Source organism: Anomalospiza imberbis, chromosome 1 (assembly GCF_031753505.1).
Source record: "Anomalospiza imberbis isolate Cuckoo-Finch-1a 21T00152 chromosome 1, ASM3175350v1, whole genome shotgun sequence".
Taxonomy (NCBI): Eukaryota; Metazoa; Chordata; class Aves; order Passeriformes; family Viduidae; genus Anomalospiza; species Anomalospiza imberbis.
In genome coordinates, this window is record NC_089681.1 from 115,863,344 (window position 1) to 115,879,268 (window position 15,925).

General features: G+C 38.0%; 1 long non-coding RNA gene across 1 annotated transcript; it reads right to left on the reverse strand.

Annotated features, from left to right (window-relative positions):
* Positions 1 to 2,877: 2,877 nt before the first annotated feature.
* LOC137483952 (uncharacterized) lies at positions 2,878 to 14,003 on the reverse strand. The gene is made up of 3 exons (XR_011004688.1): positions 13,751 to 14,003; positions 7,876 to 7,997; positions 2,878 to 5,465 (listed from the first exon to the last, which is right to left on the reverse strand). It is a non-coding gene; the product is annotated as an uncharacterized lncRNA (long non-coding RNA).
* Between the last annotated feature and the right edge of the window lie 1,922 nt (positions 14,004 to 15,925).

A 15,925-nucleotide genomic window follows, 5' to 3' on the forward strand; every position in this document is an offset into this window, starting at 1 on the left:
AAAAGCTCCAGAGCCTTCCCAGCCAAGAACTCAAAATTATCCCATCCTTAGATTCTTAGCAAATAAAGATTTCTGCCCTTCAGGTCATTAGGGATTTTTTAAATATTCATGAATCTGATTTCTCAATAATTGTACTATAGTATTTAGTTGCAGAAAAGAAATTACATCTGTGATGAATTTTCTTTGTTTTCAGTTTGTCTCCTGACCTTTGACAACTTAATCCATATTGACCCAAAGCTTTCCAACCTTGCATTTATGACAACTATTGTGACTAGAATCCAATCAAGTCTTTATTAATAGCCACTGAATACTTAAATGTGATCTTGTGGGGAAGGTTGGAGCTGTCATCATTGTTAATGGAAAATAGAGATTTTCAGAAAACTGTGTCAGGACTTCCCCAGACTTAAGTCACTTGAGGCTTGCATTGCTGCACATCAGGAAAGCCTCCAGTAAGAAGAAATAGCAATTCACATGGCGAGGATATAAAATATAAAATTCAGAAATCATTCTTTGTCTTTGCTCATTTTTATGAGTCAGTAACTTTTACAAGTTACCTTTATTGTGTATTTCCATTTCATAAATTGTTGAAATTGTTTTCAAGCACAAAATTGAAGGAGGTACTGTTAGGGATACAATTTCTACTAATTTATATATTTGCTAAATCCAAGCAACATTCAAAGCTCATCAGCAAAAAAATTCTTGTGTTTACACATAATATATGTACAATGAATATATTAATTTTTATAGCACAATTTATTTCAAACTTAGTAATTGTCAAGACCAGTGACCACACAATACTCACTGCTCCACATATCAGTGTCCATTTTCCAGCATTCTGACCAGTCCTCATGCTGCTCTTACTTTTTTTTCCCCCTCAAGGGGTCAGTTCATTGTTTGATTCCTTTGAACTTTGCCTGATGCCAGGTGTTTAGAGGTGGACGAATAGCAACAATAGTATAACATGCATTTCATGAAGAAATGACTTTTTGAAGGTCAGTTCCAGGAGCTTGAGCTTGAAATGCTGTCTGAGTGAATACGGATTACAGGAGAGGACTTGATTCTTGACCTATGGGCTTTTTGTGCTTGCTAATTTTGAAAGACACTTTAAAGCCTCTCCTGGAGGATCTTTCTTATTTGTACTGCCTTTTATCTAAAAAAGCATTTGATGTCACTTTTGCTTGAGAGAAATCACTTTCTGAGTTTAAAAGTGGGAAGAAGATTCCTCTGTTGGATTGCTTTGTTGCTGGGTCTTTGTGACTTCCTTAACTTTCAAACACTAACTGTTCATACTTATAAATCTTGTCTGCTAGGCAAGAGTGTTAAGAATTTTTTGAGTAGCCACTATGCTGGGAAATCCTACTTGATACTTGCCCAGATAACACTGGCATCTAGCAGTGTAGCTTCAGTTTGAGATCCATTGACATTCAAAATCCAGTCTTCTCAAATTCCATCAAGACTTCAGTTACTTACAAACTGTTTACTTTACAGATATTATAGAGCCGGTGTAAAATTTACTTATGCAATATACTGGTATTTCTGTTGTTTGCATCTCGTCTAATCAGTAATAGAGAGATGGAAGAGAAAATTGAAAATGAGAAAAAAACCTAAAACTGTATAAAATATTTCATCTTCACCATCCCAGTTTGGCAGGAAAGGTAACATGCTGATTGGCATAAAGATGGCATAATGAAAAATCACAAATATTGTCCACGTGATCCAGTTCCTAATACATATATTTTATCATCTCATTAGGGCTTACTATTTTTGAGGTATATTATTCTGAAAGTAAAGTGTTCAAAAATTCATAAAGGCCATGTTGTTATGGGATCTGAATGGAGAACTACATGTTCAACCAAGTGGAGTTCAGGGTAAATTTTTTTATTGATAAGAAAATGGACTACACAATTGTATTATCTTTTCTTCTCTCCTCCCAAATAACTTCTGAGCTCATTGTCCTATTTCGATCCAACCTGAAATGCCAAAGATAACTATACTTCTACATAATTCGTGAGAATTGAAAGTGGTAGGAGAGCAGGGACAAGATTAGTATCTCTACTAAGGGGAGGCACTGCTAAGTTAGGCTACCTCACCCTCTGTTTGGCTGACCAGGCAGCATTGCATCTTGCCCTGCGGCTTCCCTGCACCTAGGGGATGATGTCACATGGGAAGGGAGATTAATTCAGTTAAAGGATTAAGAAACAAAAGCATTAGATCTCATTAGCTCTGCTGCTCCTGGAACAACAAACCCTCCTCCCCTCTGCCACCTCTATCCTGGTCAGCTTTTCTTTCAATACATAATAATATTAATCCTTTACAGTCTCAGCTCTATCTGGCAAATCCTAAATTCTCTGGAATAGAGGACCAGTTTGCAATTTTTTTTCCACTCTTGCTCACTTAAGTAGTCTCATTAACCCCACTATTCATGTAAGCCACCTGCTGTTTGCTTGAGCAAAGAATGCATAAAAGTAAGCAGGAGCTTTGGGAAAAGTAAAATTTCTACTTATACAGTTCACCAGCCCAGTGCTGCATATATTGTTAACAATGGCACTACAAACACTTCCCATAAAAGAACATTTGGGACTAGATCCGTAGCTTTTTAACTCAATAAGAGTCTGATTTCAACAGAATTTTGGATCAAAGCCATAAAAAGCAAACTACTTACAGAACCCAGCCTTTTACAAAATGAGCGATTGCTAGTAGGTGTATCACCAACCTTCAGCATTTTAACACCACACCCTGACATATGTGATTATTCATTATTCTGTGGGAAAAAGACCTTTATATGTAAATCCTGGGAATAGAGCAGATTAAAATCAGGTAGAGTACTTAAACACATTTGTAATAATTAATAAAAAATTACAAACAGGTGAGAGAGGATAACTGCCTCTGAAACATTTATTCTACTAGTAATTTTATTACCATTGAATTCTTGCCAGCCAGGAAACACCTAGAGGCTCATGTTTCACACCCAGTATTGCAGAGGTGAAAAGGTAGAACATTCTGCCTTAACAAGTATGCAAAGAGCAACTTCAAGCGGAAACAAGTTTAGCACCCAGCTCCTACTGGCTCAGCCACAGAGAAGCTCTCCATAATTATTCGCTCAGCTGCGCAGCTTCTGTGAGACTGCGAGCTGCTTCTTTGGCTCTTGGCTGTGGGGAGGCATGTGGTGTGCACGCACACTCCCCAAATCCACTTGCCCTGTGAAGGTTTCCACTAACTAGCTGCTTCTTCTGCCTGACTCTCTGCCATATAGATATATTTTTTTAAAAGCACATCACAAGTTTATATTTAAAGAGAGCTAGCTAAGGAGCTACATTATAATAACGCAGGGTACAAACTGCATCTTTTCTAAACCAGAAATAAAATTTTGTAGTGGAATAATTATTTATCTCCTAAAGAATAAATTTTTCTGTTGTAACATACTATACAACCCAGAGGCATAGTGATCTCTCCAGATGACAGTAATTCTCACTATCCTTATCAAAAATGACAGTTGTTCCTTTGAAGCAGATTGCCATGGTAAGGCACTAGCTGAAAAGTCAGTTTTGTTCTGTCACGATAGGAACCTATCCCAACTCTGTATACACTAACATCTTCCTTCTGTGAAAGCAAACAGAATAAATCTTCTCCGTTTCTCCCCAAGGTTTTTATGTCTGTTCACTGTGTGTGAAGTTGACTGGAAACTTAGATACACAGAGTAGAGCAAAGTTGATCTAAACAAAGGCAGCACAAAAATATTTGCTTGCCTTCAGCCAGATTCCCTCTTCACCTGCAAATACAGGGTCGTAGAAATGCCTTTATTTAGAGTCCAGAACTATTCTTATTTAGGACATCCAAATAAGTGCTAGGCATTTTTTCATGAATGTTGATCCATGTATTTCTTCAATACATATTCTGTAATAGTAATAGGAAAAAATGTGCACCAATAAACTCATAAAATGGCACTCTAAACACTTCTGTGCTGTGCCTGACATCATCTCTGTCATGAGGAAGAATTGTGTTTGGTTTTTGCTTTTTAAATCCAAGGCCACAGCATTGGCTTTAACACAGATAAAATTATTGGCACCACTATTGACATTACTGCAGCTAGTACCACTCCTGCCCAGAGTACTGGCACAGATGCAAGTAGATACACCTTGAAAGGAGCTTGTTACAGACTGAAGTCAGTCCATTTTGGCCCAGGAAGAACAAGGTTTAAAATAAGCACCAGCAAAATGGCATTTTGAATGCCAGTCTGTATCATCTAGCTCTGCAAACTGCTCTTGTATTCTTTCCCTGGGCAAAATGAAAACGTGGAAAATGAACACGCTTTGGGGTGTGATATGTTCTCACAATGATCACAGTCAAAGCACAGAAACTTGACATACCTAACAGGGAAAAGGAAAGCCTTCTAACAAGCCTATGGTAGTATGGAAAAAAATCCAGATGTTTTGGGCACATAAACCTCTCTAAAGATAGAAATAGAAGCTTTATATTTACACAATGTTTGGAATTGTTCAGGCAGAGACTGGTAGCTCTCGTGCTGCTGAGGTGACCAGTAATGCTACAGTGAGCACAGCCCTGTAGTAATCCAAAGGCTCAAAACCATTCTTCAGGAAGGCTTCATAAACACAATTATGAATTTTAAAAAGTAATTAAATTAATTAATCTGTTCACAAATAATTCATAGAACAGGGAAAGACAAACTAGTAAGATGAGTCTATAAACAATAAAGATGGGTGGGAGAGAGAGTGTATCCATCTAGCTGTATGTTTATATATTCATTACATCACTCAAATTTAATTTGTACCAGGAAGAAAGGAGGAGCCTTATCCCCTATCATCTTGCACATGATGAGATCATTTTCATCTGTGCAAAGTGAACATGGGGTCCTATTCTATCAGAATCCTGCATTCCCATTTAAGGATTTTACATCTACCACACACTGGTCTAACTGACCAGACATATTATCACCTCAGGCATATTGTCAGCCTGCATATGGAGCTAGCTAGGATTAGCTAAAAGATGCAGTTGGAATTATTTTTATAAATAGGAAATAAATAGCACAGGGTGGGGGAGAAAATGCCAGCTTATGATAGTAAAGGTGGTTTAGCATTATATATATATATATATATATATATATATATATATACATACATAAAAATATACATGTGGAAAATTTATACTTTGTTATCATTCGTTAGCACTCTGGACACATCATTTTTCATCATGTACTTTGAATGAGAGAAAGATACACTTTATAAGAATCCTCCATGCTTATATTACAGCATCATTCTCTCTTAATAGCCTTCTGGCTATCCACATGCTTCATAGTAGAAATTATCTGCCAAAATCACTTAATGCTGAAGATATCATGGGACTGCAGGAAAAAGTCCACGTTGCAGTTTGTCTTCATTTCTTCTTCGATTTCTTTATTTTTCCATCAATCACAATAGTTGACTCCTTAATGGTGCCCTTGAGAATCCCTACCCAAGAAAGCAGAAAGTCCGCAGACTCTCTCTCAGTCAGATGTTTCAAGTGTTCTCTGAGGATCTTGTAAATCTTCTCTAATACAGAATGGATCATTCAGGTCTCAAAATGTTTAGTATAATCTTTCCTTCAGTCAGCCTAAGGGACTACAATCCTCAGGGTTGCAGGCCTTCCCCTAATTTTCTGAGGTTTTGAAAATGTCAAGACTAATCTTAGATTCACATAGGTTTGTTTTTTTTAAATAAGTGGCTTGACCTTTGTGTTTCACACATATTCTGACCAATGCAAGCCAATTACAAGGAAAGTTTGTCTCCATTTTTTTTTCCCTTGGGATACTCATTGCCCTTCCTGTAAAGAAGCAGCTTTTAAGACTTCTGAAAACCTATAGTTACTTCTGATCTGACCTCAAACTACCCAGTAGCTACAAGTTCTCTCCTGGCTGCATGTTCACAGAGGAATTTTCTTCCCTCATAACCTACAAGAATTGCCACAGTAACACATCAGTAGTAAGAATAATACCCAAAGCATGTGAAAAGCTTTTTATTAACTGCTTTCATAGAGTTTTACAAAGGTGAGGAAATATTACTACCATTTTAGGAGGAAAACCCAAGCGCTGGGCAATGTTATGTGCTCAAGGTCACCCAGTAGGGGAAGGTCAGAACTGCAAACAGTCTTGGTTTTATAAGTCTACATATAGGATTCTAACCTTATTAACGTGAGTCAGTGTTGTTCAGCAGATTAACCAATGAATCACATATTCTTTCCATTTTCCATTTTAATATGGATTCTGACACCTACTCCCTCTAATAGCCGTGCATAAGCCACTGAGAGGAACCACTTTTTATAGGATAATGTCAAGGGTTTTTCTTCCTCATATGCAATTTAGGTTGTCATAATTTGCTTCCTGACTTTTATACTTGCACAAGGATAGACATTTTTAATAACTGACTTTTTTAATTGTTTAACTTGCACTGACAAGTCCTGATTGAAGCAATCTGTAGATTTGTGCCCAAAAAATAATTTAAGATGCAAACCCAAGCATTCCACCTTTCCGGGTCTAAATATATATACACGGAACTACCCTTCAGAAATATGACCTACAAGGATGCCAGATGACACATGATAGTTGCCCATAAGTCTCCAAAATTCTGTATTATTTTAAATTGCCATTTTAGTATTTTAAAACAGGAACAAACATTCACAGACCATATTATGAATGACATAATTCAGCTAAATTTGCCAGGAGGTTGGAGGAATTATCTAATTGACCCAAGACACAAATCTGGTCTTCTATTTGCTTAATCTGGCTGAAAACCAGTCAATTACATCTACAAAGAACACAAATAAGATTTTCCAGCATTTCACAATGTTAAGGCCTGATCAGGGTCTTTCAATAGTTTTCAGTGTCATTTCAAGGGTCACACCACTGTGTTCTGGCAGTGGATACTTGTGCACATGGAGAATATATGATTCGGCAGAGCAAGTCCCTATATTTCAGTGGAATCAGATTTTGATCTGAGATACTGTCACACCACTTATCCTCAGGAAGTATGTCTGTAACATGTTATGGATTCCAGGAAGAAAAACATGTGATTTTCCTTTTTCAGATGCCTTGCTACAATAGACAGAAGGCAGAAAGGTAAGGAAGACAACCTGCAGTTTTACCTAGCATTCACTCTAAAAACATTTTCTGAAGGTGATGGGATGATACAAAGATTCAAAGAGAACAATTTTTCTACTCAAAGGTATAAGAACTGTGCTAAGATTTCCTGAAATTTTCATCAACGTTTCTCAGTATTGTCCCTCTTCTATTGTCATTATTGATCTTGAAAGTTAAACAGGTAAAATACCATATTTATCATGGCCATTTCTACAGTACTTTGAGATAGGTGATGTCTGGATCTTTTCTTCATTTCTTGGTTATAAATGATGGAACAGATGGGCAAGTTGTATGATTCCTTGCAGTGGTTTTGTCTTAATGAACACACCTTGGAACACATCCTTTTCAATGTGTACGTCTCCTTCATTTCCTATTCTTAACATTTGCAGTGGTGCTACTTGAGAAGTAGAAGGTAACCTAAAATTTCAAATCTGATTTACTCTTTTTATAAGAAGGTTTTTAGTACAAATACTGAAATAAACACTTATGTGAAAAACAAAGACTGTGAAAAGGGAAATATCTTTAGCAGGAGTAGATTTTACAAGTCTTCCTAAATTTATTACATTCCAGAAAGAATTACTAAGCAATCATTCTACAAATGTGTTACACCTATTGTGAATGCCATGGAGAACTGAGAAGTTTCCTCACACAGTGTAGCACCATTACAGAAACACCTGTGTTAAAAATAACTTCAAACTTTTCTACTCCAAAGTATTCCTTAAGCTTTAAAATGTTTCCTTTTTTACCTGATGCTTTAATACTTGCATTATGTTCCAGACCACAACTGTGACAGCAAAAGCATCATCTTTTTTTCTCCCATTCTTCTGACAAAGGCTAGTACTTCTCTTCAGTGACAAAAAAATTGCACCTACAATTGTAATAAACACAGACAGAAGTGTGGCAAGTTGGAATGAAAAAATCCACAGTGCAACATTATTAATTTGGTTTTTGCTTCCTTGCCCTCATGTAAGTTGCAGCTGCCACATGTGGCACCATATTGGTCTGGAGAAAGGCCCTCATCCAAGAGATAAGGAATCCACTTTCACCCCAGTGTCCCACAACACTGCTGGGGTGGAACAGTAAGCCCAGCCTAAGTCCTGGCATGCACGTGAACTGCTTTTAAAGAGGGGAGTGAAGTGTTTCCCAAGATGGGTGAAGAAGAATGGGAGAGCATTGAACTGAACAAACTTAAAAATACCTGACCATGAAACTGGTTCTTGGCAACCAGAATAGAATCCCTCTATGTAATCCAGCTCCCGCAGGAGTACAAAAGAACAAGATTATCTTTGAAATGGTCTTCAAGAGCATTTCCTCTTTTGGGAAAGAATTATCAACCAGAAAAGCCCACACATCTGTCTTTTATATTACTTTCTTCACCCAACTCAGCATGGCAGACACTTGGGAGGTAAGAGAAGTGCAGAACGTTGAAAAAGGGTAGAGTCCTTCCACCTCTTCACAGCTGTAAAATTCAATGAGTTAGGGTAAAGTAAGGCAGCAGGATGAGGCAGCTTGAGAAGTACAAAGGTTTTTACTTTTCACCTTTGTCCTAGTTAACATTGAGTAGAGCCTTTTCTTTGTGTATAATACAACATTTCTTGTAGAATCAATAACATCTCAGACTAAAGAAAAACTATCAAGAGTATTCTTCCCAGAAATAGCAAATTCTCAATTCTCGTTCACTCTTTTATCCGCCAGCTGTTTTAACTGATTAGTCAAAGGCACACTCCTTGTTGACATAAAATGTGTGGCAAAAACAAGTGTATAAATGAATAATTATTTCCAACACTTGCAATGAGATTAAGTGCTTATTGGATTAGGAAAGTAACAGGATTTAATGGGGTCATTTATGCTGCAACTCTAGTATAAAAATGTATAGTGCATGCATACATATCAGATTACTATCTCTATAGTCCATCTAGCTATAACCATTTAAATATTTTATCTGTACACCACTAATACATTTCTGGGCTCTTCCTTTTTAGTACAATACAGGTGAGTGTCCTTGGGCATCTCAGGGGTGAACACGTGACATAGCTGTTATTGCCATTAGTGAATAAGCATTTTTCAGCATGAGCTAATTTCAGTAACTTGTAACTCTCCCAGATCTGGGGAGCTTTTAAGTCTCAGACACATACACAAAATGCCTCTCTCATTGCCTCTCCCTTTGTATGTTGCTGGAGTCATGATTAGCACTGCCAGCATTCATTGCAGTGTTCCTACAGTTTCCTGGGAAAAAGAAAGGAACAGGAAAGGATTATTTGGCAAAGCCACATATGAACAACGTATTGGTTGTGTTTGGCAAGAGTTTAGTGGCAGGATGTTTGTTGGGGTGACCTCTGTGAGAAAAGGCTGGGGGCTACCCCATGCTGGACACAGCTCCAGTGAGCTCATCAGCAGACACACCACAGGACACAGCTGAGCCCATCAGGGAATTTGGGCTGTCTCTGAAAACATACTTAGGAATGGGAAGAAAACATTGGACAGCCAGAGGAGAAGGGAAAAAAAAAAAAAAAGATTGAGAAACAATAGAAGAAACATCAGTGTCGGAGGTGGAGGTTCTTCAGCAGCCCGAGGAGAGGACCATACCAAAGTGGATAGATATTCTTGCAGGAATGGTAACACAGGAAGAGCCCACAGTGGAGAAGGTTTCTTCCTGAAGGATTGCTGCCCATGGAGAGGACCCACACAGGAGCAGGGGAAAAATGTGAGGAGGAAGGAGCAGCAGAGAGAAACTGTTATGTATTAACTGTTACCTGCATTCCCCATCCTCCCCACAATGCTCACTGGGGCCATGAGAGGAGTCAGGACTAAAAGGGGTGGGGGGAGTTAAGCCTGGGAATGGGGGAAGCAAAGGAGTTGGTTTAGTATTTGTATACTTGTTTCCCTCTACTCAAATCTATTTGAACTGGCAATAAATGAAATTCATTTTACAAAGTTGAGCCTTTTTTGCGATTGGCAGTAATTGACAATTGATTTCCCTGTCCTTACCTCAACCCACAAACTTTCTCCTTCTTGTTTTTTTCGTATTTTCTCCCCCGTCCAGTTGAGAAGGTGTAGTACAGTTGGTTGGGCATTTGTCTGCTAGCCAGGATTAACCCATCACACAATTTTCAAGTTTTAGATTGATTTTTTCAGACACTAGTATGTATAGGTGGCTTTGTGGTACAGCATGTGTCTTTTTTGCTGATTTGAAAAATAATGATCCTAAGGATCTGTGCCTTACTTGTAAGATCAGTATGGACATCTGAAGCCAAAAAGAAGCTTCTGTTTTAGTCTAGACTGCAGAGCAATGAACTCCCTGATGCTATCTTGATATAGAGTTGATCAGTAGAGTCAAAAGCTACTTTGTGTGGGAAATTGTAGGAGGGTCAGAATAAACAGAGATGTTCACAAAAAAAAAAAAAAAAGCTGAGTCCTAAAGAATACTCAAAAGTGTAGAATCAATCAAGTGAGGAAATAGCAGTAGGTATTCCTCTATTTTGAATAACTTTGTCTTTTGAGTTCTATGTTTAATCTGTTATGAGTCCTTTAAAAACATGTACCTGGCAGCTTCAAATCCTGGAAAATAAGCACTAATACTGGCTGTAGGACTCTAGTTATAAGTGACAGAAAAGCAGCCTTTTTTCCAGGAGTGAAGTTAAATCAAGAGTCACTAACTAAAGTATTGAGGTAGTTGATGCTTCCATTCACAGGAAAATCAGAAAAAGTGAAAAACACTGAGCAAATGCAAGCTTTTTTAAAAAACATTTTAAACTACATTAAATATTTAACTTAATCTCAAGTGGACATTTCATTTTGATTTTATTTACTTTTTAAAAATATATTTCAGTGAAAATTGAACATGTGTAGTATATTCAAACCAGAAAAAGATACCATTTATTTTAAGGTATTGCAATGAAAAATCAAAATATGTCTTCCAATTTATTTTAAGGAGTTTAAGGCAAGTTACTTTTTGTTTCGTTGGTTTGGACAAGTAACTTGATAAAATGAAATCAAATTCTCAGACTTGTTTGATACTGCTGAACCTACCTTTTTAATGTATATGAAAAATACGTATACTATGTCAGATGAAAAGTATTGACAAACTTTACCTGGAGCCAGACACAGTCCACCTGGAGTGTTTAAGCTCTGGAGCTGCCACAAGGGAGAAGTCTGGGCAAGGCTGAGGGATGGATTGGTGCTTCCTATTGATCCCAGTAAAGTTGCTTAGGTCTTTGAATACCAGACGAAGCTATAAAACATATAACAAAACCAAACGAAGAAAAGCTATATTCCCTTCGACGTCCTTTTATTCAGGTAAAACTTCTAAAAAAGTAAAATAAGACTGTACCTTACTTCCTTGGAAAGTGAATTTAAAATTTCATTAATATTTCTCTTCCTTTAAGCTTTGTGAACAAAGCAAAAAGTCTGGCCAAATAAGCAAACAGCACAGAATGCCAAAAGGTTTACTCCAAACCTGGATTCCATAAGTATAAGTCAATATTTAAGAGTAATGATATTTTCACCAAAACCACCTTCCCCTCTTATAGCTGGAGATGACACACCTCTCACATTTGACCATTTAATGACAGGACCCTGCTCAGAAGCATATGCTTAGCTTCAAGAAAATATCTTGTAAAGGATTATCTTGTAAAATCTAGGAAAAACTTTCATTCTAAGAGCTGAGCATATCTCAATACCTCACTTTGGGCTCTTAGCAAGTTCCTGTCCCTTATATGTTTAATAAGTATCATGTTCACGTGGTTAGACTGACTGAAGAGCTGGTCTACAGGAGGTACCCAACTCTCATTTGTCAGCCTGACTTTTTCTGAGAGAATGGGAGTATTTTGGGAGGTAGAAAGGCATGGCTGACTCAGACCATCAGGTGACTGCATTATTGCAAGGAAATGGGGGTGAACGACGAGGAAGGAAGGATACACACCTCTGCCCATACACAACCTACAGCCTGGAGAGAGGGAGGAAGTCAGGCAGCAACACCTCTAACATCTCAGAGTCAGAATGGGTGGAAAGAGGTGGCAGAGGTGGAGCTGCTTCCAAATTTCAGCAAAGAAGAAAGGGAGAGTAACCTCACCACAGCCTGCTTTATGTGGGACAGGACAGAAAGGAAGATGGCAAAGAAGAAAACAGGCTATCTGCTTGCCCAGCACCCAGAAATCCAGCAGAAATAGTGACTTTCAAGATGGGAATCCTGAGGTGGGATGCTGCCCCTGAAGCTGACAAAGCTGGAACTTCTATTGAACTAGGACATGAGCTTCTTTGGGCCTACTTCTCATCTTTGCCCCTGTGGTGTGAGATTAGCTTGCACTGACTGTAGTCAGTGCTGAACCTCGCACCTCATCTATGCTTGTGGGAACCACAGTTTCATCAAGCCAAACTACTTCTGAATTTTTTCTGCCTTTTCTTAGCCAAATAACAGCTTCATTTTGTGAAAGGCCAGTATATTTTTGCTTTGTGATTTTGCTGGTGAAACTTCTTGTTTGTGACAAAAGATCATGTAGCCAAACTCAATAGGGTCATTTTCCTCACTTTCATGCACTTTTCTGTAGAAAGTGGTATGAGGTATTCTGGCTATCAGTATGTATGTCAAAGACACATGAAGAAAACAATCAGTTTTCCTTAGGAAAGGAGCACAGTTGTAGAAACTGGTCTCATACTACTGGAAGGCAAAATTCCTACCAAGACAGAGATCTCAGAGCCAAGTAAAGCCACCAAGTCTCCATTGTCATGGAGTCACAGAGGATCTCCCATACCCATGATGTGAAATGCATTCCCACCCATCAGACAATCCCACTGATAAAATCTTGACTCAGATTATGAATTAAGTCAGTCCTATGCTCTTTACTTAGTTTTCCTAAATCCAAACAGATTCCATTGCTGCTGGGTTTTCTTAAGGATGGGCTTTTTACTTTTTTTTCCTGTAAGAATGGTATCTTGGACTTTCTGTACTTGCTCAGGCACTCTGAAACAGATATAGATGTGCACATCTTCTCACCCTGTTTGTCCCCAAAAATGTCACCACATCCACTTGGTCACTGACTGAATTTCCCCTGAATTTTTGATTTTTCAGGATCTAATCAATAGGAAAATAACTTATCTGATACTCTTTTCCATATCATTGTACTGGACAGTACCCAGGTCCCACCATCGGAATTTGTTTATGAAGATAAAATCACTATTATCTAAAAGGAGGCACTGTGTTCTCAGTGGTGTGCAAACAGTGGTTCAAATATTCTAGGTCTGTAACTTAGTCCAAATACATTCTTTAAACTGTGTTGTCAAATCTTTTCACCTTTTCCTTTTTAAAATAAAAAACATAAAATGTTATGATAGTGTGAATTGTTGGAATCTAAATTGGGTAGAAATTGGAAGAACCATAGCTGTGATTTCTGCAACTGACCTACAACAAGACATGCCATAACCCCCCCTCCCAATATAGCCAAAGTTCAATAAATAATGTTCTATGCTGTTTGAGTGTAAAGCATTTAGATAACAATGAAGTAAAACAACTTAAGGGTTTTTTTGATCCCTTTAAACTCTGTTCACATGTACATTTGCTGTACAAAGCTAGGCAACACTTTCATGAAAACTTGAGGTAAATTCACTGTATATTATTTTACTTACATACTCAGCAAACACACAGATGTTCACATACGCTCAATCTTATCTACATCAGTGACCAAAGCTGAAAATAAAAACCAATTTTCATCTTGTCTGCACCTCTACCACGGTTGCAAATCTAGGGCTTGAAAACACCTTCCCAGCTTGCAGATGTGTTACATACGAGGATTCATGAGCTCAGCACAGAATTTCTACTTTTGTACCTTCTTTTTGTTCCAATAAACACAAGAAAACAAACCATGCATGATTCAAAATAAATTCACCTAACACTTTACCCTTTTCCTATTTGAAGACCACTTATTGTATTTTCCTAGTTCTTTTTCCGCTATCCTCTTAACTGAGCTACTCACATCTGCCCTCTCCCAAATGTTCCCTCTGTTTTAATACTGATCATTCATGCAGAGACACAGAAGTGATCACATTCCTTATCAGAGAAGTTTGTAGACATCACCATCACCTACACAACAATGTCTCCCTTTCCCACATCTCCTCTGAGATCACAACAGATGGGCCTAGACTCAGGCTTCCTTTGAACACCTCTCCTTGCACAACTCATCCTTGTTTTCTCTCCTCCCTCTGTGGTTAGATTTAGAGTAATCTATGCATATTTGGTGACCAAAATTCATAAGTGTAATCCAAGTATCCAAGTTTACAACAGCTAAGCTCAAGAAAGTTGATTTACATGAGAACAGCCTCTTTGCTGAGAAGACATCACACCATTACTTTATTTCCTCTGCTGGCATCCTGTTGAAGACAAGGTAATATTTAATATTTTAGCCTGCGCTTTCAAATCCACATATACAACTAGTCTGAATTATGCTTGGGATTTGTTCTCTGAAATCATGACTCACTGCATCAGCTACTCTCCAGATGTGAATAAAGTGTTTCTCTCAGTGCAGAAACACGTTAGTGCTGAAGACAGGACTTGGACAGCAGCTGGTGTGCATAATTAGAAAGGAATCACTTCTGGTATGCACAAGAGGACCACAGAGTCATCACCTCAAACACAACATATATCTCACCACATATCCCACAACATATATCCCACAGGGTATCCCTAAAAATACTTTCACAACAAAACAGCCTGAAAACAAAGCAAGCCAGATGGACAGACAAAGAGATGTCTTTGGGGGTGTGACAGACTAAAAACATTATTTGCTTTCTTCACAAAAGTCACAGCTTTAAAAAATACACTCAAAACTTCTCTTCACATTGCTTAAAACACCAGCCCAATGTGTTTATCCTGCATGTACCTTGTCAGGCAGATAGTGTTCACACTGCTCACACACGGGCACACATCTGTAGGCCAACCACAGTTCAAACACATCAGTGTCACACTGAAGGAATCCCCATCCCACTGCGCTCATTGGAAGGGCTTATTTATACAGTCAATACTTTTGTGACTGAGAACAGATGGGATCTGGGCACAGATTTGTAGAGTTTGCACAGTTTGTTTAAAATTCTTTATGTAGGTTTTAACTACTATCTTAATTCCCGATTGCATATTCATTTTCCACGAGCTTGAACATAAGAGCAAAAAAATTATGAGTCAGTCAGTAAGAGTGTATTTCTTTGTAACTAGGAGCTTGTATTTCAGATACTTGACTTTTGTATGACAAATTGGACAAATTTACATTAAGTAACAAGTGATGTCACACTGTTGAAGGACATAAATGTCAACATGTGATATATAGTTTAGATAGTTTCAGACTCAAATAATAATTGTAGTAAGAAAATTGGAATTACTATTTTTTTCAATTATCTAGGAGAACTTTCAGCCCCTATTTATCCCAGCAGGTGCTGCATATGCATTTTTCACTTGTTCTGAAAACAACTGAAAAGTTGTAAGGGTAGGGCACAACCTGAGTGGTCTTCTCCTTCAGATATGGAAGGATTTACTCAAAATGTTTATGAACATTTTCTGTCTTCAAGAAATGTACAAAGCAACCTATAAGAATGTATAAATGCCTCGCTTCTCATCAGCTGTAGGATTTGGTAGCATCCTTCACACACTTGGAGGTTGGAAGATGTTTGTGTTATCAGCTAAGCCCACAAAACCAAACTGGTGTGGGGCCAGAGTTGGAGAAATCATCAGCAAAATGAAGGTTTGTTGTTCATGCTGGGCTCTTCTACCTTTATGGTATCATTTCCACTATGAGCTGGTCTCCTTTAGCTCAT